Below are 23,259 nucleotides of genomic sequence, written 5' to 3'. Positions count from 1 at the left end.
ATTAGGGCAGTGTTCAGGCAGGCTGAAAATGAATCCAGGTGGTATTAAAAGCACCTTCTCAGGTGGACAGAACACTCTGAAATTCTGCAGGTTGCTCAAATTCATCCTGTTTCCAGGTTCTGCTAATACTAGCATCCTTGCATTCTTGTTTCCTCCACATTATGCAGCAACAAGAAAATGGAGTTACCGCCCTTTTGCATTTCCCACCAGTTTCCTTACCAAGGTAGCAGAAAGATCTGCAGAATGTGAACAAAAGGTCAAGTTAACAGTCAGGTGAGTGCAGGACAATCAAAGTTCCACCTGACTTTTATGTGCAATTTTGTGGCTGCCATCTTGACTGTTTTTAACCATACCCCAAAGACACCTCCGTGAGCCTCACTTTACAGGCATGCTGGAGAATGAAAATAGCAGCTCAATCCAGCTGTTTAGCACTACTTGAAACACAAACATTGCAGTCAGGCAAACCAATTGTGAACCCACTGACTGAACCACAGACATTTGGAACCAGACTGCCTTATTTAATTCATCATGAAAAGTTCATACATTTATTAAGAGCCTTGGTGGAGCAGTGGGCTAATGCCTCCTTAAGTAACACCAGCTGCCTGCAATTAGTGCAGGTTCCCATCCCACCAGGCTCAAGGTTGACTCAGCCTTCCATCCTTCCGAGGTAGGTAAAATGAGGACCCAGATTGTTGGGGGCAATTAAGCTGACTTTGTAATAATGCCGCTTGGGGTGTGTGTGAAAGCCCTAATAAGCAGGCATATACATAGAATGAAGGCTATTGCTAAGCACATTGGTTTGTGCTTAAATTGTAAGCCGCCCTGAGTCTTCAGAGAAGGGCGGGATATAAATGAGATGAAAAAAAATAAATAAAAATAAATTTGAAACATTTCTACTAATAATAGATGTAGTGTTGTAGTTTTCAGGTAATATAAGTTCCAGTATTCAGGCACTTTTCTCCCAAACAATGTATGCTGTCCATGAATATACACATTTCCAAAGTAATTTTGAATTTGGAAATGCACTGCAAAGGTGCGATCTTTGGTATACAACTGTGTTCTAGATTACATGTAAATTTGGGAACTTCCATTTTCATGAGTTTCTGTAAAATATTAACTGAATGAATTTACCCTGATCACTCCTTTTGAAACCCAATAGTCCCACTGTTAGAGCAGCAGGAGAGCACAAGACTCATGCCACTTGGGTCCCTGGTTTTTATTTAGTTGTTTCCTGAGTGAGAATTAATATGTAGGTCAGTATTTGCTGCCGTGCAGACAATTCCTGATTGTAATGCAGACTTGGAACACTTAGAAGAGGACCTAAGAGGAGAGACCCAGAGCAATGCAATAGCAGTAATCAGTAAAGGAGGAACGGGAATCTAACCTGCTAGAATGAAATGGTTGGTCCAAAGACAGAAAAAGTTTGCTCCTTCTGAGATGCAGCTACCTTGCTGTGTGCTTGTACAGTATTTGAGGGATCTGCTTCCTAACAGAGCAGGGAGGGAGCGGTTTTGTTGTACGCTGTATGGATTACTCTGCTGTGAAACTGAATTAAAACATGACAGGTAAAAGTCAGTTTAAGTAGCATGGAGAGAGAAATTCTTTGCTAAATGTCAGTGAGTTCTCCAGTGAATCTTGCTCAACAATGGAGGCAGGAATGGAAGCTCTGTATTCGCCAACTTTACTTTGAGCAGAGACAAGGAACTGCATATTTCTTGATGGTACAGATTTTCAGCCAGTGGGACAAGCTGCCACAGGAAGTGGTGAATTCTCCTTCACTAGAGGCCTGCAAACAGAGGCAGGCGAGTCACCTGTCAAAGATGCTATGCGGATCCTGCACTGAGCAGGGGGTGGGACTAGATGCCTTAGATGACCTCTAAGATCCGTCCTAACTATATTATTTCTGTCCATGATTAAAATGGAACAGGAATCAAGGGAATAACACACACACACACACTCACACAGACACACACACAGAGAGAGAGATACACAGACACACACACACACACTTTAAAACAAATGCACCATCCACGCTACACACCAGGCCCCCTCCCTTGACAAAGGTGAACTGCATATCTTTAGTTAATAATTAAGTTGTCATGAACTCCATCAATATCATATCATCTACCTGACAGTGGGACGGGAGGTGGGGGGGAGGGGGCAGCCCAATGTGCCAGCTCTGCCCACAGCCATGATCTCGTCTCGACTATAATAAATAGCATGAAATGCACCCCTGATAAATGCCCATGTCATGGAAATATTTTACCTTCACTCAGAAACAATGTAATATCTCAGCTATTACCCAAAATAATTTATCAACGTGTAATAGCTTTGTGCCGAGCTCAGATAGGAGGGGAGAAGCGAGGCTTGAGATGGATGGATCCTACCTTCTGCTTTTAATTTTTAATGTTCGTCGGCAGCCTCCCATTAAAGGCCAAGTGTCATACGTAGACTTAATGTAAGAAAGGAGTTCATGAATTCTAAACAGGGGAGAATCTCTTCGCTTTAAGCACTTTTTAAAATTTATTTATCGGTTTTCTTTTCTTCTGTCTTTCTTACTTTTCTGCTTCTTTTCTTTCATTTTATTTTTGCTGAAATTTGCATTTTGAAGACTTGGAAGACCATGACTCTAGACTCCTGACTTTGAAGGGTTAATCTCCGTAGCACAAGGTATGCTACAGACTGAACATTGCCACCATCACCCTGCTTTGCAGTTGGTGGCCTTATATGCATCTGAGAAGCAGCATAAATTAGAAACCAAGCAAATGAGGTACCACACTGAGAATTTTCAGTTCCACCCAGAAAAAGCAACAGCATCCCACCACGAGCCTGTTGAGCACTTATCTAGTCTGTTGCCCTAACATCTGGTTTAAGAAACCAACAGCAAGTGAAGGCTTCCTACATTTTAACTTTCTTTGGTGGAGAAAGCATTCCATCTGAAAATGGGAAAGAAGACGGCAATTCATAGAGCCTTGGTGGAGCAGTGGGCTGATGCCTCCTTAAGTAACACCAGCTGCCTGCAATTAGTGCAGGTTCGCATCCCACCAGGCTCAAGGTTGACTCAGCCTTCCATCCTTCCGAGGTAGGTAAAATGAGGACCCAGATTGTTGGGGGCAATAAGCTGACTTTGTAATAATGCCGCTTGGGGTGTATGTGAAAGCCCTAATATGCAGGCATATACATAGAATGAAGGCTACTGCTAAGCTTGTAAGCCGCCCTGAGTCTTCGGAGAAGGGCGGGATATAAATGTAATTTAAAAAAAAATCTGTCCATCTCTGGGAATTGTTCCATACAGGGAGTCTTTTTTACTTGGTAAACAATTCCAGTGCTGGGTAAACACATCAGAAAACCATTCAGAGTAGAAAAAAAGATAGAAGAGTGCTGGGGAAGAATTGCCCAGACATCAGAAATCAGATATCAGAAATAATAAATGATGTTGAATCTATTCAGGCATTCATAACTAACAACAAGGTAGAAGGAAATTCTTGGAAGTTGCCTCTCTCTCCCCCACCCCCACTCCCCATCCTTTCTTTCCTTTTGCAGCCTTCAGAGCCTTACCCAAATGCTGCAGAATTTTCGGGTTTCTCCTCAATGTTATTTGCTGTGACCTAAAGGGACGCGGTGGCTCAGTGGGTTAGGATGCTGAGCTTGTCGATGAGAAGGTTGGCAGTTTGGCGGGTCGAATCCCGAGTGCCGTGTAACAGAGTGAGCGCCTGTTATTCGTCCCAGCTTCTGCCAACCTAGCAGTTCGAAAGCACGTAAAAATGCAAGTAGAAAAATAGGGACCACTACAGTGGGAAGGTAACAGCATTCCGTGCCTCTTTGGCATCTAGTCATGCTGGCCACATGACCACGGAGACGTCCTCGGAGAAGTGCTGGCTCTTCAGCTTTGAAACGGAGATGAGCACCGGCCCCTAGAGTCGGAAACGACTAGCACCTTTACCTTTACCTTTACCTTTACCTTTACCTTTACCTTTACCTAAAGGCTGAAGAAGATTACAGGATCCTGGTTCTGCCTACAAAGACACTTCCACTGAAAGAAATTCCTTTCTTTCCTCTTCAAAGCATCTATAGAGTTTTCATGTAGCAATCTGAAGAGATGCTTTCTTGAAGCTATTGGTGGAAGGAAGGTGCAAGGAAACTAGCTTCTAGAAGTTCTTTCTTGCCAGGTTGGCTTGAAAACTGATCTCTGAAATTCCTTCCAAAAAAAACAAAAAATCCACACCATGAGTTTTGGGGAAGAATTGTCCAGACATCAGAAATCCATTGTCTTTTTTTTTCATTTTTCTCCTTCATATAACTTTCCCTCTCCATCTACCAGACTCAACAATTCAAATAAAGCAGGCTCTTTCTCTCCCAGGGTAGAACAGAGAGTTCAGAAAGGAATTTGGGGAGCTTTTGAAGTCTTCAAAACACTTAAAGCTTCAGAAAGAATGCTGTAGACCAGAGGTCTCCAACTTTTTTTTTTTATTTTGGCGGCCCGGAAAGGGAGGCAGGCACCGCTAAGTGAGTGTGTGCAAATAGGCTGTGCTGTATGCGCCTTTCTGTTATGCCCTCTCTATCATTGGAATCAGATATTTTATTTTTATTTTTTTTAAAATTCCATTTATATCCCGCCCTTTTCCGAAGACTCAGGGCGGCTTACAAGCTTAGCAGTAGCCTTCATTCTATGTATATGTCTGCTTGTTAGGGCTTTCACACACACCCCAAGCGGCATTATTACAAAGTCAGCTTAATTGCCCCCAACAATCTGGGTCCTCATTTTACCTACCTCGGAAGGATGGAAGGCTGAGTCAACCATGAGCCTGGTGGGATGCGAACCTGCACTGATTGCATATTGGAAAAACATCAAGGAATCACAAAGGGAACTGAGTTACACACTACAGTGGCTCTTGGGAGAGAGCAGTTTTATCTCAGATGCTTCTACTCTTCCCTGACTCCAATCTGTTTTTCATATTTAAAGAGTACCATAACATTGCCATCAAGCTTAGGGAAAAAAAATCTGTTTTTCCCCATTAATACTATTTTGTTGGGGTTTTTGAAATTTCACATGCTGAGCTGTCTCCAGTTTTTATGGGGCCAGAACCTGAGAAATACAAGTACTATATCTGTATGAGAAAAACGACATAATACATTATAAATATTTCTGAAATATTCCTGAACTGGGAAAACAGTCTGCATATCTCACATTTGCTTAAAATAGCCAGAAGAATAGTAAGGGATGACAAAAGCTTGCTTTGCTGTCCTTTAGAATCTTGCCTGGAAGAGGCAACCATAATCTTGGCACATATCTAAACGTCCAGAATCACATTTTGTTACTAATTTAATATAGTTCTAAATCCCTCTGGTTTGTTATCTCTTCCATTTTTGTTCTTTATTTTGTTTTGTACTGTTTTCATGTTTTTAACAATTTGTTAACTGGCTAGAGTTGCTGGGAATTGGGTGCCATATATATTTCAAAATAATACATAATAATAATTGAGTTAAATCTATTCAGGCAATCTTAACCAACCTAAGGTAGAAGAAAGTTCTTGGAAGCTGACTCCACCCCCCACCCCCCACATTCCTTTATTTTCTTTGGCAGCCTTCAAAACCTTTTCCAAATGTTGCAGAGTTTTGGGGCTTCTCTTCAGAGTAATTTGCTTTGACCCAAAATGTTTGGTTCGAATTGACGAGGACTCAGAGTGGTTAACACTGAACGAGTTTATTGAATACACAAAGTCAACTGTCAAATGTCAAATGTTGCAACCCTTTTATAGAGAAAGCGTTTGAACTGTAACCAATACAAACAGTCTGTTTTCCCGCTCCTTGGTTGTGGCGTCCAATGATTGCACCTTATTTTCCCGCTTTAAACCTTGCAAAGCTGCACAGTGTTTGCAATATCTTTTATGGCTTATTGCTAACTATTTACATACACAACACCCCTTACCCCCCAGTTGGTGTCATTTCTTTACAAAGTCCATTAGGTATTTTGGTGGCCTATGTATTCTAGAAGGGTATCTGTTACTTTGGCTGCTAGGGACCCTACTTCCTGGTTGACTGCTTGGCTGCTGGTTACTATGCTGGTTACTACTAGACCTGGGCTCAGGGTTACTGGCTTCAGATGTACTGCCTTGTGTATTAGGTTGTGTTTGGGATTCAGTTGTCACTGGCCTACTTCGCAGGGGTATTTCCCAATCAATTGGACTGAATTGTTGTTGATGGGCATCAGGAAATATGTCATCTTGCCCCACCACTACACCGCTTTCAGGCCTAATGTTATCAGTACTGTTTGCCCTATCCCCCTCAGCTGGCACACACCCACTAGATCTTTTCCTCAGCTGGTCTATGTGTCTTTTACAGACCCTATTCCCTTCCCCCTCAATGATGTATGATAGGGGACCCAAGATTTCAGTTACCACCCCAGGAATCCATTTATCCCCTTGGGCGTAGTTCCTGGCCCAAATCAAGTCCCCCACTTCAAATGTTCTGTTAGGAATGTCTAATTCAATGTTTGGTTGGAGTCGGTCGGGGTGTAGTCTGTCCAACTTGGTCAAGATTTTTCTTCCCCACCTCATTTCGGCTGGACTTTTCCCTGTAGCCGAACACGGGGTTGTGTGTTGAGCCAACAAGAACTCAGCTAGTCTCTGATGCCAGTCACCTCGAATGATTCTTTTAAGCGCGTCCTTCGTGGTCCTCACGTTCCTTTCAGCCAATCCGTTGGTGGAGGGGTGGAAGGGTGCAGAAGTCTTATGCTTAATCGAGTTGGCCTTGAGGAAATCCTGAAATTCAATAGATGTGAATTGTGGCCCGTTATCAGACACTATTAAATCCGGCAACCCATGAGTGGCAAAGAGGCCCCTTAATGCCTGTATTGTTCTGGCTGCTGTTACTGAACTGACCGGTACTACTTCTAGCCATCTAGAGTAGCTGTCGACCACTACAAGGAACGTTAACCCCTGGAAAGGTCCAGCGAAGTCAATATGAATCCTGGACCAAGGATTCCTAGCTAGCTCCCATTTATGTGTGCGGATGTGTTGTTGTTCAGGCCTGGAACGTTGGCATAGATGGCAATTGGCAACGCATTCCTCAATGTCTTGGTCCAATCCTGGCCACCACAAGTGACTCCTAGCTAGGGCCTTCATCCTTACTATTCCAGGGTGTCCCTCATGCAATTCAAATAGAATAGCTGATTTGTGGATTCCTGGGATTACTACACGAGTTCCCCAAAGTAAGCAACCCATATGAACTGATAGTTCATCCTTCCTTCGGAAAAATGGACTGTATTTTACGTCTGGGTTGGCGTTGGGCCAACCGCTCATGACCCAGGCCATTACTCTCCTTAAGATGGGGTCCTTATTGGTTGCCTCAGCTATGTCTTTAGCAGTTAGGGGCAGATCAGGAATATCTTGTAGGGACATTACTTGTCCCACTGGGGCAGGGTCCTCCTCTGTTGTGCTAAGGGGCAATCTGCTAAGAGCGTCTGCATGACCCATGTCTTTACCTGGTCGGTATTGGAGGGAAAATGAATATGCTGAGAGGAAAATGGACCATCTCAGCATCCTGGGAGACATAATTTGGGGAGTCTGTTTATCTGTGGTAAACAGTCCCAGCAGGGGTTTGTGGTCTGTCAGTATTGTAAAGTTCCTGCCATACAGGTAGTCGTGGAACTTTTTAACTCCTGCCACTATGGCTAAAGCTTCCCGGTCAATTTGAGCATAGTTCCGCTCTGCCTTGGTTAGTGTGCGGGAGTAGTAAGCAATGGGTCTTTGCATTCCCTGGGTGTCTAAATGGCTGATTACTGCCCCAACGCCATAAGGCGAAGCGTCGCACGCCAGGTAGATTGGTCTATTTTCTATAAAGTGGGTTACAGTTGAGCTACTGGAAAGGATATCTTTTAAGGTCTGGAAACTCACTTTGTGCTTGTCTTGCCAATGCCAAGGGGTCTTCTTATCTAAAAGCCTGTGCAGTGGTTCTGCAATGGCAGCCTTATGTGGCACAAAAGTGTGATAAAAATTTACCAAGCCTAGGAAAGCCTGTAGCTCAGCCTTGTTCCTTGGTTCAGGAGCCCCTTTTATTGCTTTAATTTTTTCAGGGGTAGGGTGGACTCCGCTTTTGTCAATCCTGAACCCCAAAAAATCAGTGGATTTAACCCCTATGCTACATTTTTCCTTTTTTAATTTTAATCCAGCCTTTCTAAATCTACCCAGTACCTGTTCCAGCCTCTCTACTAACATTCCTTCATCTTTTCCAGCTATTAGGACATCATCAAAGTAAGGGCATACTCCAGGTATGCCCTTTAAGGTCCTCTCCATCACTTCTTGGAAGATGCCTGGAGCAGCTGCAATCCCAAATTGCAGTCTGTGGACTCGGAACGCCCCCTTGTGGGTAACAATTGTTTGTGCCTCTGCAGCCTCTTTGGAAACAGTCAACTGTAAGTACGCATGCGCCAAGTCGAGCTTGGCGAAGATGGCGGCGTCCTGGATCGTGGCGAGGACCTGCTTCACCGTCGGGACCGGGTAAGCATGCTTTTTCATTCCAATGTTGAGGGTCGCTTTATAGTCGGCGCAGATCCTCACATCCCCATTGGGTTTGAGGGGTGTGACGATCGGCGTCTCCCATAAACCGCCCTCAACGGGTTCTAAAACTCCGAGGCCTACAAGCCGGTCGAGCTCGGCCTCGATTTTTTCTTTTAAGGCAAAAGGTACCCTCCGGGCCTTTAGCCTGATGGGATTTACTGAGGGGTCTAGGTTAAAATTAATGGGGGGCCCTTTGTACTTGCCTAGAGATCCATCGAATACGTCTGCAAATTCTTTGCAGATGGATTCGAGGGTCTTATTTCTAATCACAGAATTTATTCCCCCTATCCAAATTCCCAGGGCAGGAAACCAATTAAGCCCTATTAAGCTAGTCCTATTCCCCTCCGTAACTACCACATCTAAGACCCCCTTAAATCCCTTAAAATTAACTCTAAGGCTGGTCTTTCCCTTTACGATTATTGGACTTTTTTGGAAGTCCATTAATTGAATATTTGTTGGGCTAAGTGGAATTCTTTTTCCACTTAGTTGTTCGATTTTTTCCAGGGTTTCAGTGGAAATTATCGACACTGAAGCCCCAGAGTCGATTTCCATTCTGCAAGGAACCCCTTGCAGAAGGACTGTGATTTTTAATTTTCCGTCCGGAAAATTGTGCCTTCTTCCCTGCCTTTTCCGATTGACTCGGGCCACCTCCCCTGGGTTTGAAAATTTCGCCCGGGATCTAGGGGTCTCCTTGCCACTAGCATTGGGGGTTACCTTACCCTCTGGCCACACATCGACTTCATTCAGACGGGAGTCCCGGACGCGGTTTCTGCAGATGGCCTGGATGTGGCCGGTCTTGCCACAAGCCCTACACTTGGCGGTGTGGAATCGGCAGGAAGCGCGGGGATGGTTGCCGCCACAGCTGCCGCATCGGTTCTGGGTGTCGTTGTCGCGCGGTCTGGTTGCGGTGTCCCGCCACGGTCGTTGTGCCCCGGTCGGTGGTCTCTGCGGTGTTGCGGTTTGTTGCCGGCGGCCGGGTTCGGGCCCTTCGCTTCTAAGTTGTCTGGGTGCCATCTTCCCAAATCGCCTGGAGACTTCGGCGATCTCTTCCTCCCACTGCTGATCCACCTCCCCGCAGTCCACATAGCCCTCTTGGTTAATTTCAGGTGCTGTCGCCATGCTACTGCGGGGGGGGTCGCGATACCCGGTTGACTCATACGTTAGGAGTTCGTCGAGCACTTCCTGTAAATCGCCAGTAGGTTTGGCGATTATTCTGTTTTGTAATTGTTCATCGCGTAAGCCAAGCACAACTCTGTCCCGAATCCTAATTTCTAAATTATCGTATTTGCAACGAACTGCGGCTTCTCTCACGGCAGCGACGAATTTCTGTATGGACTCCCCCGGTCTCTGATTTCTCTTCTCGAAGATGCGCCGCCAAAAAAGTTCGGACCTTCGGGGAGTAAAGTGCACCTTTAGTTTTGCAAGGAGGTCGGCATAGGGCACGCTGGAGACTGGTTGTGGCTGGCACAGCCCGACAGCGACTCTGTAGACCGGTGTGCCGCAAATTGTCAAAAGTGCCGCCGCTTTTTTTCGGTCGTCGGTGATTCCGTTCACTAACAGGAATCCTTCGACCTGACCAATATATTCTTCCCAATCTTCGGGGAAGTTAGGGTCAAATTCCTTCAATGACCCGATTTGCGCCATTCGGAGAATTTTTTTCCTATTCTGCCGCGGCCGCTCGGTTGACTGTGACTCGCTCAGACTTTGCCGCCTTCACGACAATTCTTCCTAATCTCTGGTCTTCTGTCAATCCCACCCTCGTCGCCAGTTGTTTGGTTCGAATTGACGAGGACTCAGAGTGGTTAACACTGAACGAGTTTATTGAATACACAAAGTCAACTGTCAAATGTCAAATGTTGCAACCCTTTTATAGAGAAAGCGTTTGAACTGTAACCAATACAAACAGTCTGTTTTCCCGCTCCTTGGTTGTGGCGTCCAATGATTGCACCTTATTTTCCCGCTTTAAACCTTGCAAAGCTGCACAGTGTTTGCAATATCTTTTATGGCTTATTGCTAACTATTTACATACACAACACAAAAGCTGAGGAGGATTGCAGGATCTTGGTTCAACCTATGAAGACCCTTTGACTGATTTTCAAAAAATTCCGTTCTCCCCCCCACCCCAAAGCAACTATAGAGCTTCCGTGTGGCAGTTTGGAGAGAAGTAACATGCTTTTTTGAAGCTATTGGTGGAAAGAAGATGCAAAGAAACTAGCTTCTAGATGAAGTTCTTACTTGCCAGGTTGGCTTGAAAAGTAATCTCTGAAACTCCTTCAAAAGGAGAACCATGAGTTCTGTTTTAGGGAAATACTGTAGTAGGTGCTCTCTCATTCCGAGTTTTTCTGCTGCTCACCACATCTTCATCACTCTGACCTTCATCACTTGGAATTTTTAAAGGGTGGCTTTGAGCAAATATGCAGGTTCTTCTTAAGTTAAATCTATATATCATGAAGATCAAATTAGGACTACGTGTTTTTAAAATGAAACTAATCAAAACCAAAGCCCAAATACTCAACTCTCACTTTCATTATAACAAAGCACACTCTAATAGCTATTTTCATTTCTTTTGACATTAATTCCTTACAGCAGACGACATATTACCCACAAGCTGACTATCACCATTTCACTTTTCAAAATTCTTGAACTATTTCCCCTCTTTAAAAAGCATCTTAACAAGGTACACAAATTGATCCATTTGCTCCAGGCTTTTGCTCTTTATGTACAGTATAATTTGTAGTTGTCCTGTCAGACAAAACTTCTTTAGCCTTCAATACATTAATTTTCAGATCCATCCTGCTCAATGTACCATGCAATCTTACGTTTACTAAGTGTAGTTCAGGTTGTAAGTCAACAACACGGTACCAAGTATTGAGTTCCATTTTCCATCATGACAATTTGGTCAATGGAAGCTTCCTCAAGCTTTGTATTCAAATAGAGAAGATGCAGCATTGTCTGTAATGGGAAAGACACATTGATTCCATTTTGACATGTTTTGTCCACCCAATATGCCATAACCGCAACCAAAGCCCCAACAATGTTCACACTATTTAATGCAAATTAGATCTATAATCTTGAAATTAAGATAATTACAAGCTAATTTACTGTTATCCCTATCCCAACAACTTGGGTGTACTCTACCTGAAGTGTATGGATACATGCTTAGCATTCCAACGCACAGTTTTCATAATTGAGCATATGTTGTCTCTAAATTTTCTGCCATCTGCATTCTTGGAGGCCCAATGAAGATTCAATTGCTGAGAACCCTGGAGTTAATGACCTCCAACCCTAGTACCCCAAAATCTTTGCACAGAGAGTTCTTGGCTCTCTAATTCATAATTGGGGGGACATCTGGCAAAACCATGCCATACACCCAGATAACAATCCTGAGGTTTGCACAAGCAGAGTGTAATCAAGATCTTTTGCTGTCTCATTCTGTCACTAGAACTACAGCTCTAACTGCCTTGTACTACAAATTAATCCATTCCTTCAGATCTTGCTGTTAATAACTGGCTGTCAGAGCAATCTCCCAAGGAGCTAATTGAGAGTTGTGATCCATGCAGTATTTCCATTAGCACAGTAACAACAATCTCTCTCTCTCTCTCCATGCATGCACATTCAGCACAGGTTGTTCTCTTCTGACAAAGGGAACCAGATAATAAGTGAACAAATATCATCCAAGGTGCTCAGCTCACATATCAAGAGGGAAAACAGTGGAAGTAGTTTCAGTGATTTAACAATTCATGGTCTTCTACATGGAGGGAAGTAAGCAGTTGGGTACCACAAGATTCTGTCATAGGCCCAGTACTCTTCAACACCTTCATAAATGACCTAGATGAGGGAATAGAAGGAGAACTTATCAAGTTTGCAGATAACACTAAGCTGGTAGGTACTGAAGCCAGGCCATAAAAAGATTAGAATACTAGCTTAAGTGCATAGCACACTTTTCAAGTCATGGTGGTGACAAAGCCCAATATCCAGAGGTGAATAAAATGCATCTACAGTGCATTCTTTTAAAGAGGAACTATGTTGGAGAACTGAACATCAAATTGCTGCTGAAGAGAATACCCCAATAGCTGCAGTGGCTGCATTGCAATTCACGTAGGCTGATTGTGCATCTGATGTGCAGCCAACTGATGGCATAATGCAGATTGTACGGGTTGGATACACATTGCCGCACATTTGATGTGCGGTGATTCACAGATTTGCACGTGCAGAACCACTTACAGGCAGTTGTTAAAGCCTTGAAGTAATGTTGGTTTTTTTTCTTTTTTAAAAAAATTAAGATTCTTCAGGACATTTCATTCTCATAGGGACAATTTATGTGTAACTGGAATTCTGGGAAAGACTAGAAAGACCAATCAGTTCTTTTCATACAAGTGCTAATATAAGAAGTAGTATCAGTTAAATATAAAAAAGTTTATTGTATGCCAGCTCCTCCTTGTTGTAGAATGGATAAAACAATTAATTAATTGTACATTAATTTTTAAATGCATTGTGGTCACCTACTGCAAAGGACTCTGGGCAACTTATAACATATCAAAATATACAATTAACAAAAGTATAACACAATTACATGGCTCCTTAAATTTGACATGCTAATGAAATTACAGATGGCCCAAGTCTCTTTGGTAGTTAAAGAGGAAAAAAAATCAGACACAATGATTTTTTCCCCAGATTACTCCAAGGACGTTCAACAGGATAGAGTTTTTCAACAGAGCAGGAAGCATAATTTCAGAATAATAATTTCATAATCACACGGATTGGATGTGGTGACTCAGTGGGTTAGGACGCTGAGCTTGTCGATCAGAAGGTCGGCAGTTTGGCGGGTCGAATCCTGAGTGCCACGTAGCAGAGTGAGCGCCTGTTACTCGTCCCAGCTTCTGCCAACCTAGCAGTTCGAAAGCACGTAAAAATGCAAGTAGAAAAATAGGGACCACTGCAGTGGGAAGGTAACCGCGCTCCGTGCGCCTTCGGCGTCTAGTCATGCCGGCCACATGACCACGGAGACGTCCTCGGACAAGCGCTGGCTCTTCGGCTTTGAAACGGAGATGAGCACCGGCCCCTAGAGTCATAAATGACTAGCACGCATGTGCGGGGGAACCTTTACCTTTACCTAATCACATGGAGGATGAAAAATATCACTTTCAGTTCCTATTGAAAGAGAAAGATTTTTCCTCTTGTGTTCTGCTATTATGCTCATCTATACCAAGACTTTTAAAATTCTTTATCTCTAGTTCTTAACTGCATATCAACTTGTTATGTTTGTTTAACGTGAACTACAAAGAAAGTTTATGAACTTCCATTTCTTTTGTAACTGTGCTGTTTCTGTCCTCTCCCTCTGTTTCCCCCTCTTTTCCCTCCTTGAAATCTGTCTTCATTTAAAATTTACACATTGTGATCAGTAAAACTTCCTTCCCTTCTCCCTCCCCACTGATCTATGTAGATCTATGTACAGTAGCTGTAACAATCACATGCAGTTTTTAAACTTTGGAGAAGGTAGAAATTTTGAGGGAGGGATACATGGCATAATAATTTAGGTGCAGCCGTTGCAATGAATAGATGTTCTAAACTGATCATGAAGAAGAGATTTTTTAAAATATATGGTCAGATTTAGTGATCAGAATCTAACCTCTTAAATTTATATAGTCCAAGCATACATTTTGCAGAACAAACGGATGGTTGTTTACAACATCTATATATAATAGCTGGAGGTGATTTGAATCAAACATTTGATTACTTTTCTGATCACAACACTTCATCATCTTAATTATCTTCTTTCTGAATTTAATGTTGTTTTATATTGGTCTCATATTATCTACTGAATATTATCTAAGAGAGATAGCTGGCTCTTTACTTTCCCTTCCTCGACATAGAGAAATTGTTTGGGCTAGATTGTTTCCTGGTATTTTGTTCCTTTACATCAAAACATATGTTACAATGTCCAGATCTTCTCCTGTGAACAGTACTTTCTTTGATATGATCCTTAAATATACTTTACCAGACTTTCTGATACTTATAGGGGCTTATTTGCATTGGTGTCATTGTTATGAGGTACCATCTATTTGAGATGAAATTATTATTATTATTTTTATTAAAAAGTTTTAAAGTACATTTTTAAACATAAACCCCATCCCCCCCTACCCCTAACCCATACCCTAACCCACCCAATACCCCTACCACCACCACCCCACACACACACGCCGACTTCCCAAAGCTGAATACAGGGTATTATTTTCACAATCTTAATCTAAAATATACTAACTATAATTACACTTTAAATCCAATCGCGCTTTAACTCTCCTTAAACATCTCAATATATCTCCATTACAAATATTCTTCACATATTCCAAATTCTACCATTTCTACCTAATTGAAAACTTTCAAAATCCATTCTTCTATAATAAGCAAATCAGCCTGCTTCCAATATAACAATACCAAAAAATTCTACTATAGTTATTAAATTTACTTTCTATAACAATACAATCTATAATAGTACCCTACAAAAATAATTATACAAAGAAAAAAGAAAAAAAGAAAGATAAAAGAAAAACCTTATCTTTTTCTTAAAAATCTTACATATTCCACTAAATTACTTTAACTTTTAAAATTGTAATCTTGTACAATTCAACCATACATAATAATACATTGCATCATCACAACCACATCTCCAACATTTAGATTAACAATTTAAATACATACATACTAATTTTTAAGATCTACTGTAAATACCATCCCCAAGTGTCCACCATTATTAGTTCTTGATTATCCTACTATCTTTAACAAGTTCCATTACTAAATTTTGTTTCAATCAATGCCCTCCTTAAATATACTTGACTTTAATCTCTACTGTTATTATTATTGTTATTCCTTTAATCTAGATGCAGCCTGTGTCATTCTTTGAATCTTGAGATCTTTAAATAAAGCCAAGGATTGCACAGTTTCCGAAACTATTTCTTGTAACTGTCGCCCTTCTTCTTCCTTTCCTTTTTTAACTTCTGAGGATGACAGTAAGCCTGCTTTCAATACATTAGAATAAAAATCACGTGCCTTCCCTACTGTATTAAGGCAATATCTTTCTCCAGAATGATTCACCACAATCTCCATTGGTATCTCCCACCTGAACGGAAGCTGTTGTTTCTTTAATTCATCTGCCAGAAAGAAAAAATCTTTCCTTTTTATCAAAATTCTTGGAGGAATCTCTTTCAGAATCAAAACCTCCTGATTGGCCATTTTAAGTCTTTTATTATAAGAGATTTGAATGATCTCATTTCTAATCTTTCTCTTTGTAAAATACACAACCACATCCCTTGGCAGTTTCCTTTGTTTAGCAATCCAAGAATTAACACGAAATACTTTATCTTCCCAAAAAAATCTTCAGGTTGACACCCCAAAATAGGCGCCAAAGCATCCACCAACGTCTCTTCCAGATTCTCCTGCAGGTTCTCTTTCAAACCTCTGATCCTCAAGGCAAATTCCATATCTCTATATTGCATCATTATCATTTCATCTTCAAGTTTTTCCATTTTATTCTCCACTTCACCTATTTTAGCCTCCAGCATCAGATTATTTTGTTTCACTTCTTCCACACGTTCATCCAAGTTCTCAATGCAGCCTGAAAACACTTGAAGTGCCATCAAAGTATCCTCCCTTATTTTCTTGCTTTCCTTTTCAATGAATTCTGCCACCTTCTCAAATATTTTTTCAGACTGAATTTTTAAGGCATCGTTTAAAGCATATTGTAAATCTTTTAAAGTCAATACAGATGCAGCATCTTCAGGGGGGTAACTTCAAAGACTGCGTTCCAGACTGCTGAACAAGCAATGCCTCCGCACTTTTAAAAACGGGTCTATGCGGTTTGGGAGCCATTTTTGCAACTAATGACTTTCAATACACACTTTCACTTTCTAGTCCATTTATTACTTTGTAGTTAAACTGTGAAATAACCAGATGTTGAAAATAACTTTTTAGCACCTCCAAATTATAGCATGCTCTTTTAAGGTTTGAAAGTCCATTTTACATATTCTCACTCAGTTCAAGCAGTCACTTTACTTTGAAGAAAAACACTTTCACTTCTTGTTAGGAAAAAAAATCAGTCAGGCACCATCTTCCCCTTCTTTAAAACAATCGTTGAAATAGGAAGAGAGTTTGAGTTTCAAAGTTAAAGCTTTGTACTTGCTATTTATACTGCTCCTGCATCAGCTCTACTGCTACCGTAACTCAAGATGACAATCAGATCTGGCAGGAGATTCAGCGTCTTGTTCTGCTTAAGCAGAAGAGTCCTTCATTCCGGAGCATTCCCAGGCTTCGGGGGGGCTCTCACCCTTCATGCCCCAGAACAAATGTTCTGGGGTGCTAGGGGAGCTCTACCCCTACCTGGAAGCTCCCCCTCCCCTCTTTGCCCGAGGAGAGGGGTTTTTGAGCGGCAGAACAGCTGATCGTCGGCTATTCCGCTGCTTCAACGGGATCGAAGGGCCGGCGGTCGAATCTGACCGTCCGCGCCGCTGAAGTGCCACCCAGAAGTCCTCGAAATTATTGAATCACTTTCTTATAAAAAGGAATGATGGAGAAGGCTTCAAAGTTGGGTGAAGTAGACTGGTAGAGAAGAAGATATCCAGCAGCAAGGTGGATGGATTTAGTCACAGTGATGATGAAGGCACTATTGGATGACTTCAAGGACTAGATTAGGGACAGATCATCATGGACCAAATCTAATTGTACTGTCACTAAAAGTCAACACTGACTTGGTCAGTCAAGGTATATGTTTCTGAAACCTCATTTTTACTTCCCAATCCGCATGCATTTGCCTGGCCTCTAGAAATATCCATAGGGGCCGAAAGGGGATATCCAAAGTCAAATCTCCCTATATGTAGGCAGATCTCTACTTCTATCCTTAGAATGAGAAAGATAATCTTTCTACTCTTTGGATCTCCTCCTAGGCCCACCCAATTCTTCAGTTTTTCTTGCAATATTTTTTGTTAGCTATTTATCAATATCTACAGCATGAGATATATAGTAACCCACCAAGGCTTAATTACCAAAGGTTGAGTTCTATGTGGATTGTTTATATGTAGGATACAATTTATCTTATATTTATGACATGATTAGTCATTGTAACATATACTACATATGTTTTGATGTTAAAGTTCTCAGATAAATCTATATTTTATTGGTGAAGAATACTGGAAGAAAGAGACAAAAGACAAAAAAGAGGGGAAAAAATCAACAACAAAGTCAAAATACATATTTTAAAATATCTGAGCATTAAACCTTGATTAGATGGAATAATATGGATCAGCCTTTCCATTAGATTGCTAAAGAGCCAGTTCACAAGCAAAGAGTAAACATGTGCCATTAATCCAAGATTGTTAGTCTGGAGTGGCATTGTCCTGCCCCTGTAAAAGAGTAATAGTTGTTCAGATATTGATAATTTACAAATTTTTGTTGTTCAAATTAACATCATGGTAACCATCTTTAAGTCCTATTCCATATTAAGTTATGAATATTAAATCCTTGGTGGAGCAGTGGGCTAATGCCTCCTTAAGTAACACCAGCTGCCTGCAATTAGTGCAGGTTCGCATCCCACCAGACTCAAGGTTGACTCAGCCTTCCATCCTTCCGAGGTAGGTAAAATGAGGACCCAGATTGTTGGGGGCAATTAAGCTGACTTTGTAATAATGCCGCTTGGGTGTGTGTGTGAAAGCCCTAATAAGCAGGCATATACATAGAATGAAGGCTACTGCTAAGCTTGTAAGCCGCCCTGAGTCTTCGGAGAAGGGCGGGATATAAATGGAATAAAATTAAAAAAAATGGGGCAACCGTAAGACAAACCTACATTGTATGTATAAACATCTTCTTCCATCACTTTTCCCTTTCAGCTTGAGACTCAAAACAATTTCCTAGAAAACCTCACTTTAAAACCACTCCTTAACACTGCCAAGAAACCATGTGGACACAACCATATAATCACAGAAGCAGAGTTCAACTCCAGGGAATCTACTTTTTTCAAATGTTATTAGCATTTTCCTCACTGTTCTAAGTAATCTTGAATCTGCCATGTGGAAAGACATGGTTATGTTTCCATTATTTGTGCTGCAGATTTCTTCTGAGCTCCCCCCCCCCCCACATTGTTCTCATTTAGTGATGGCCAAATTGTTTTTGATACCTACTCCACAATGGGCAAAGTTTTTTCTGAGCTGGGTGCAGATTTTATTTTCACTTACTTACAAAGTTCACAAAGAATTTGTTTGCACACAAGGGTAGTTGCACTGAAAATAATAATAAAAAAACCTATTAGGAAAAGCTGTGTTTTAAAGCCGATAATCAAAAATTGTACACTAGTGGTCAAAATTGTGGAAACCTTTTGGGAAAAGTGTACTTTTGAGGTTTGATGGCTAATAACACCACTTTTTTGGAGTAGTACCATAAAATTATATATCAATGGAAAGATAATTTAATCAAGAATGTAATGCAACATAGTTTGTTCAATTATCTGTACTGTATTCTATGAAACGTTATAGCCAAATAACCAGAAAAAGGAAGCACAACTTGCTTAGGTTGGTATCAGGTAGCTTTCCTTCATCTGATTGTAGCCAATGAGCATGAGTGTCTAAAGAGCCAATCAGGTGTCATCTTGTTTTTGCAATGAACCAATCAGATCACAGTAGGATTCAGTTATTGATGTCATGTACTGAAGCTGAGAGGAGGACATTTGTCAGTGTGTTATGTGATCGCTATCAAGTTGGTTGAGTTTTTTCTTTCTTTCATTTAGTGAGCTTGTAAAATGTAATAAAATTAAAGTAATGGTGCAAAGAGTTGACTGGTTGCCCCGAAAGCGATGTAAAATAGTATTATTAAGTGAACAAGGCTACAGTTATAAAGAAATTAGAAGGAAAATTGGTGGAAACTTAACCAAAAGTGGCATTTCTACTGTACACTTTTCCCAAAAGGTTTCCCCAATTTTGACCAATACTGTATGTTTCATAGAACAAAAGCATGTGTTGCATTTTCTAGGCTCTTGGACTTCTGTATATCGCAGATATAACCCATGATGCATTTCTACATATTTCAAAAATGAAATTTTGGACAGGAATTTTGCTCTGTTAATATGGATGCTAAAATGGGCAGAATTTTTAGCAATTCAAGCATGGAGTAATTCTTCCCAGGAAGCTTCTTCAATCTTTGGAAGCTTATGGCACTGTGGGGCTGCAGAGTAATGGAGTGATGGCGATATGTAATATGGAAAGACACACATACAAACCCTGCAGTGGCGGAAAATGAAGCAGAAAAACAGAAGGTTTAAGGTTTAAGGTTTTATTTAATTTATATACCGCCCTTCTCCCTGGGGACTCAGGGCGGTTCACAGGGCATATATAAATAACGATACAAAAGTTAAAAAAAGATTAAACCAATGCCCAAATTAAAACAATAATACCATTCTAAAACAACAATTTAAAACCCATAATCCCCCATCAGGCCAGACCAGCTAATTCAAATAAATGGGTCTTCAGACCGCAACGGAAGGTTCGGAGGTCTGATGCCATCCGGAGCTCCACCGGCAGTTGGTTCCATAATGCCGGGGCGCCCACAGAGAAGGCTCTCCCCCTGGGGGCCACCAGTCGGCATTCCCTGATTGGAGGCACCCTGAGGAGGCCCTCTCTGTGGGAACGCACAGGGCGGAGGGGAGTTGACGCCGGAAGCCTCCTTTGTGAAGAAAGTACGTGGAAGGAATTTGCAGTCTCATTGGTTGAATATTTGGGACTGCTGGAAGAAGCAGCTAGAGCAGGAAATGGAAAAAGATGCCCGCCATCTTGCCATCCTGTGAACATTTGCATTCCTTGGCACAGGGAAAGTGCCAATCAAGGAAAAGGCAGGAAGGGAGAGATTCTTGACTCAATCCCTTTAGCACAATGTGGCTTTAAGCTGTGTGGACTTCAACTCCCAGAATTCCCCAGCCAGCATTCTGGGAGTTGAAGTCCATACAGCTTAAAGCAGCCAACACCGAGAAATAATGTTGTAGCACATAGCTATTAGTGCACAGGGTCCCTGTTGATGCAGTATCATTGTGACCCTTCCAGCCTCTCCATATGAAGCAGTACATGCCATGTTCCCCTCCACCCATGGCCTTTCCTTCTTGCCTGCCTACCGTAGATATACAAGGCAAAGTTGATGAGCTGTTCAGCTTAGTGTGAAATGTGTTACATTTTCCCCCCAGCTGCTTCCTGATTGCAGTATTTACTTTTAATCTCCTCTGCCTCAATGCCCGATAAAAACTTTGTCACATTAGATGGTGACAGATGGGAAAGAGAAGGGGGAGATCACTGCAAGAGAACGTCCTGCTTTCCCAATAATTTTTCACAACGCCAATTATGTCCTTCAGTGCTTCCCGGCATGTGCACCCATGTCAGCAGAGAAGGAAATAGAAAGGCATAAATAAAGACAAAACCAGGCACTGCATGGCTTTAATCTGCAGAATAACATTTCTCATTGGGGTGAAATATGGTTAGGTTCTCTCCCTGGACTGCAAAGAAGCTGCACACGCCCAAGTAGATTGGCTTGTCTTTGCTCTGGAAAACACCCAGTCTGGCAAATACTATAATATCTCTATGGCATGATAAGTTCAAGAATATCTGTGGGAATTTTCTTGCAGTCTTTCTTACTTCACTTTAAGGATAGTTGCTTCTCCAGAGCCACAACTCTAACTCCTATCCATTCATAAGCCATGTTATTCTTTCTATGTAAATTAAATATTCTTATTCTTTGCTGTGGTGGTGAGGAAGAAAGAAATGAGTCCTGAAAAAATTCATTCAGATTTTTAAAAAACTTATTGGATCTTATTTATTGGGGAATCAGATTCAGCAAGTAAAGTGCTTTACATTTTCCCACCTTAAGTACATGTGTGACATTGATTCAGTGGGAACTTCAGGGAAAGCAAAAGTCACAGTCTTTATCTTTCTAGCTGTCAGAAAAAGCTAAATTTGGGGAGCGGGAGGTCAACTATGTTATAATATTATATATAGATATGCATGTATTGTCTGTTCTCCTCATATGGGTATAATCTCTACTCAGGTATGCTTCAGAGAAAAGCCATTGCATTTTGACAATGTTTATACTGTAATTGCTAAGTTTATTTATCTATATATATTTACCATGAGCATATGTGGTGACAAATAATTTTTAAAAGACCAATGAAAAACACACACCTTCATATTGGAAACTAAAACACTCAAACCGTAGTTTCCAAAACTGTAAAGCAACTGGTCTTTACGTTATTTGTCTCATTCCATTATTTTGGTCCCCATTCTAGCCTCCTTCTTTTGGCAGAACAGATAGAGATGCTTAGCAACTTTACACAATTACTGTGTGCAGGGCTTTTTTTCTCATAGAACGCTCAGAACGGAATTCCGGCACCTTTTTTGAATGGAACATTGTAGGGTAGGCAAGGCGGGTTGTATGACGTGTGTGAGTTCCGGCACCTTTTTCTTTTACAAAAAAAGCACTGACTGCATGTGACATGGATTCCTTCAAGTATAGTTTTTTTTCTTTTCTTTTCTCATTAAGCACAAATGGCAGAGTCCACACTAAACCAAATAAAGGAAACCACATAAGAACATAGAGCTTATGTTCTCTGGCTTAGGACTAATTCTTGCCTCTTTGTGTCATAGAACAGAGGTCCCCAACCTTTTGGGCACCAGGGACCGGTTCCGTGGAGAAAGGTTTTTCCATGGACTGGAGGGGGCCTGGTTTTGTATGCTGCCTGTATCCCATGGATGGGGCTTTGCTTGTTTGTGTGGACCAGTTGCTGGCATGCTGTGGCCTGGTACCGGTCCACGAACTGGGGATTGGGGACCCCTGTCATAGAAGACACAACACAAGGAAGCCAAGCTGCAGAAGGAAATCACACTTTTAGACAGCATAAATGAACTTAAGACAGCATGCAGTGGCATGCATGGATGGGAGCATCTGTTTTTCTCTCTCCCTTTCCCTTTTTCTTACACAGAGAAAGAGAGAAGTTTGCAAAAGTTACGCATATTCTTCAGTGCTATTGCCAATCTGAAATTTCAAACATATGCTAGGAACTAAAGCAAAAAGAACCTTATTCCACACCTCTTCAGGAAGAAAGGTTGTGAGAAGCCAGGACAAATTGGAGAGGGGGAAAAAGGTACCTAATAAAATGTTCCAGGATGCAACTTCAAATTCCTGAGCAACAAAGCACAAAACTGATGGGAAGGCTCAACATTAGTTTAACAGATATGGTAGGCTGCAAGAAATTAGTAGCACTGTCCCTCTCTAAATAAAAGAGCAGCAGGCAAAAGGCGATGCTGCACCTCAACCTTTCACTTTGCACAGCAGGAGCAGCAATGCTTCACGGTGAAAAGCATTAAGGGAGGGCCAATGTGCTTTGACTGGCAGTTCAACTCAAATAAAAGGGTGCCAGTTTAAAATTCACTGATGAGAATGGCAAAGTGACACAATTGTTCTGCTGCCTACAAGTGGAAGGCAGTTTCACTGTGCTGTTTTGCTTTGAGGAAGTTCTTGGTGAAAATTTCATTAAAACAAATGACCCTTCAAAGCACTCAACATCTCTAGTATTTAGTGAGAGAAAGAAGATCTGGAGCTGAATGTTATCTATGTGTTGTCATCACTACAGGCAAATTCCCAGTGAATTTGCTTCTGATATCCCAAAAATGCTTTTTCACAAGGC

The sequence above is a fragment of the Vipera ursinii genome (genome assembly GCF_947247035.1).
Source record: "Vipera ursinii genome assembly, chromosome: 1".
NCBI classification, from domain to species: Eukaryota; Metazoa; Chordata; class Lepidosauria; order Squamata; family Viperidae; genus Vipera; species Vipera ursinii.
This window is presented reverse-complemented; position numbering follows the sequence as displayed.